Source organism: Tupaia chinensis, unplaced genomic scaffold (genome assembly GCF_000334495.1).
Source record: "Tupaia chinensis unplaced genomic scaffold, TupChi_1.0 Scaffold000126_2, whole genome shotgun sequence".
NCBI lineage: Eukaryota > Metazoa > Chordata > Mammalia > Scandentia > Tupaiidae > Tupaia > Tupaia belangeri.
This window is the reverse complement of record NW_006159594.1, coordinates 3421574-3426032: the sequence shown is the minus strand read 5'-3', so window position 1 is coordinate 3426032 and position 4459 is coordinate 3421574. Positions and strand designations below refer to the sequence as shown.

The 4459-nt window shown below is 39.9% G+C and overlaps 1 long non-coding RNA gene across 2 annotated transcripts in view; it reads right to left on the bottom strand.

Annotated features, from left to right (window-relative positions):
• Nucleotides 1-1610: 1610 nt before the first annotated feature.
• LOC102473765 (uncharacterized) overlaps nt 1611-4459 on the bottom strand; it is a 23216-nt gene continuing 20367 nt past the window's right edge. For both annotated transcript variants that reach the window (XR_333992.3, XR_003548755.1), the window contains exon 3: nt 1611-1792. This is a non-coding gene — a long non-coding RNA (uncharacterized LOC102473765). The remainder of the gene's footprint in view (nt 1793-4459) is intronic.

The window sequence follows — 4459 nt, the reverse complement described above, 5'->3', positions numbered from 1 at the left end:
AAACACATTTATAGCCGCTTTTTACTTCCATTGGCCAAAGCAAGTCACAGGGCCAAACCTAAAGTCAGGGAAGTACTTTCTGTCCCAAAGAGAAAGGAAAGTGATGAATGTTGGCTGAATAATCACAGTATATGAATCATTAACTGGGAAATAACCTACAAGCCATTATCTGGGAACCATACAAAAGGGGACTATAATTTTAGGACTTAGAGAAATCTTAACTCGAATTTGTTGAGCTTTTTCACATTGTATTTTTATTTTAATTATTCACCTAACTTCTCCCTCTTTCCTATCACACTAAATCTTCAAATAAAACCATTTTTCTGTACATGAGACTATACTACATTGGTAGGCATTCTTTGTATACCAATGTAGCTGTTAAGGGCTTGGATGTTTGTGTATCTCCCCAAGATTTTTAGGCTGAACTTCTAATCCCCAATTTGATACTCTTAGGAGGTAGGGTCTTTGAAAGGAAATTAGATCATGATAGGGAAGTCCAGATGAATGGGATTAGTACCCCTAGAGAAGGTGCCCTAGAGAGCTCTTCCACCCATTCTGCCATATGAGGATACAATGAGAAGTCAGTCTGCAACCCAGAAGAGGGCCCTCAGCAGAACCCAACTAGGCTGGCACCCTGATTCTAGATTTCCAGCCTCCGGAATTACAAGAAAAATGTTGTATATATGTCATCTAGTATATGATACTTTATTAATTAGAGCAGTAGGAAAATAGCTTTCAATAGGATGAAAAATACCTGTTCTCAAAATCATTGGGCAACTTCACAACAAGACAGTCTATAAGAGAAACCAAAACCATTTGAATAGTTCTCCAAAAAGAGTAGCTAAGTTATGATAATAGAGGAGACAGTAATAGAAAAATGTGATTTTCCTCTGTGACTTGGGATGGTTCCTCAAATAATTGAAAAAAAAAAAAGCTAAAAAATAGCCAATTTTAATTCTCTCCAAGAAAAAGTTAAGAATCAAAAATGTCACTAGAAAAATGCCATCAGCCCTCCCTAAGAGCTCTCTTCTTTGGCACTGTGGCACATTGCATGTAAAACCTTTAAATATGTCCTTGCTAACTCTCCTCTATTCAACTACCAGAGTTCTTCGACATTCCCATTTACTTTCTTTATTCTCAGTACTGTGTAAGTTATATTGTGTCACACAATTTTGAGACCTATTTGAAAATGCCCAATGATACAGATAAGAGGAGCGAGGATAGAAAATCTACCAGTGACAAGATCCATTCTGTCTCACAGGACATCCACCATGCAGTGACATTGAACTGGTTCTGGTAAACATAACAAAATTGTAGAGGTTTTACGGGAAAACAATCTGCATAAATTCACATTCTTGCCAAGAGGAATTTGTGCTTGAGAAAAGAATACTATATAACAATACTATTAAAGCCTAAGGTGCAGAGTTTGGGGAAATAAATGAAGCCCTGCCAATTTTGCTGAGACTAGTTCTTTTGGAGGCTCCTTCCTCTTTCCTTTTTTGTATTCATGAGTACCACAGGATGGTGACACTTTGAGTCATTATATTAAAATGAAGAGTCAAGGTATTTATTATTTAGGTATTTATGTATGTAAGTGGAGGGCAGAGGGTAAAGGGTTAAATACCTGGTCATCCCATTCCTCCCTCCCCTACCCATAACTGGAAAGACAACAGTTCCTGTCCTCCATATTCAAACCATTTCACTTCCTTTCTTCAGTTCCTGAATATCAGATGTTTCTTTTCAAAAAGGCCATCTTGTTCCGATATTTTCAGTCATCTTGCCTAATATAAATCTGCCAAATTAAGAACACAATTTATATGAATAAAATAGGATTTTTGGTTTGTTTTTTGTTTTGGTGGGTTTTTTTTTTCCTTGTAAACGAAGAAGCACTTAGGCAAAATTCTACAGATAAAGGAAAAAACAGATTATTTATTATAAGTCATTTGCAATCTCTTATATGTAGCAAACTGCACATTGTATGTCATGTCTATTACAGAGGCAGGAACTTTGTGCAATTATAAGTTGTGCTGTTGGAGCCAGGCAGTGGCACAGCAATAACACAGGAACCACACCGGAAGCTTCTGGGGACACCCCCTATATGCTGGATGTACACACAGCTGCATGTGATACAGGCTGACCAATGCTGGGGATGGATGGCAGCAGGAAGATGCTCTTGAGAGGTCTTTTTCTCTTTCTGTGTATGTGTGTCTCGCTCATTCATGGAAGACATAAACAAATAAACTTAAAAACAGGCCTGATTTAAAACTTGAAGATTTAATCCTACACTGGAAATAAGAAAAGTTTTTTTTAGAGATTTGTGCTATAGGGTGCATGCCCTGCCAGAAAGACAGAAAGCAAGAAATCACCACCCACAGGGAGGATGGCCATGCTGCAATTCCTTCCCCATTCTCCTCTCAAGATTTGGAGCATGTATGCACATGCGCCCTGAATGGGTTTTAAGCCACTAGATCTGGGACTAGAACAATGGTCAGCCAAATAGGAGTCCAGCACCTCAATCACCATGCCACCTACTGGGCCCTGGAACCAATATTTTAATATATAAGATATAATAAATAGAGATATGCAAAAAAAATTATGAACACAGAGAGTTGGAGAATTGTTAAATATTTAAGAGAGACCATTCATTTAGATTGAATTCCTGCATCAGACCCCAACAGACAACTGAAATGGAGTCACTCATGCTAACATGCTACATCTCCAAACCAAAAATAAGTTATCTAGCACTCTAAAAAAGTCAGGAGGGAAATGATACCCAAATCCTCACAGGCCAATTCTAGCAAGCATGATAAAATCCCTTTTGCTGCTATAACAGAATGTCTGAGACTGAATATTTATAAAGAACAAAGATTTGTTTTCTATAGTTCTGAAGGCTGGAAAATCTAAGGTCAAGGAGCTCACACCTGTCAAGGGCCTTCTTGTTACATCATCTCATAGCAGATGGTGGAAGAGCAGAAGACTGTGCATGTACACACAAGAGAAAGACAAAGGAAAGGAGCTAATGTCATACTTTTATCAGGAACCCGTTTCCAAGAAAAATGACTCGCTCCCTTGATAATGACATTAACCCATTCAGGAGGGGGGAACCCTCATGATCTAATCACCTCTCAAAGGTATTACCTCTCCCATCCTCTGTTACACAGTCAGTAGCATATCAAAGTGCTGTGCTAGAAGCCACATACCAATTAAGGTTCAAGTCCCGAGCCCAGTCTGCCTGAAACACACTGGGTGTGTGAGTAGGTGTCCAAAACCCTAGAAAGCTGGAGGGCTGAAGGAAGGGGATCGGGATGTGACCAGATCCTGGGGAGACTCTGCCTTTCTCTCGCATACATGTGCTCATGTGCCCTGTCATGAACACAACAACAACAAAGGTATCACCTCTCAATACTGTGGCACTGAGGATTAAGCTTCAAATTATGAACTTAGGGGAGGGGGGGATACATTCAAAACACAGCAAACTCTCATAAATAACCTGAAGCAACCTGACGTTAACCAGTCTGATTTTGCTGTTTCCTTGTCTCACTCAAGCTACTTTGTGGAAAAAAAAAAAAAAAATCCAGTAACAATACAAAAAAGTTTTCTGCTATGACCAAGAGTACCTTTTTTAACTCTTCAGATGAGATACTGCTGCTCAATTCATGAAACACTGGTAAAACCCAATTAAACCCTTAAGCTAAATTTTTTGAAAGTTTGGTTTTTAACAAGATCAAGTTTAAGTAAACACATCACAGGTTTCTCCTGCTAAAATTAAGCTATCAAAAATAATCAGACATTGAGTTCCGGACACCAGGCGGACTGAAACTGTAGGCACAACCCTTCCGAATCTTCACACATCCTCACCGTTCCTCCTCCTTGGACCCCGGGTTGGTTGTCTGGGACTTTAAGGCGAACTCCCACCCTACCCCACCCGCAACCCGGATCAAGCCAGCCAGCAGTTCAGGACAACAGGTGGACTGAGGCTGCAGGCCAGACCAACCTGGTCCTGTCACTCATCCTCTGACCCTTTCCCACTAGCTTTTGGACTCTGAATTTTGGTGATTTAAATAGCACGCAGCGTGCATTGCACGCCGCGCAATTTCCTTTTATTGTTCTGGATTTTTTTCGCTCTTGAGGTGTTGCTTATTAGGTCAGTTGTAGGCTTACCACTCCTTAGAAATAGGAAGGACTTTGGGCTATCCGGGGCTAGTGGCAACAGTTAATGGTAATTGTGAGCAACAGGTAGGCCAACCATGAGAGAAATAATCAATTTTCTAATTCTATACAACTTTTAACAGTCAGAGTAACCTTAAATAAGTTAGGAAGAGACATATAGATTACCTGATGACTAGGAACAATCGCAGAGGCTCAAGAAATATGAGCAACCAACAAAAGGCCTCTCCCTCAAGGGAAATCATCAAGCCTACATCACTCACAGTCAATACAATGGACGTCGTGGACATGT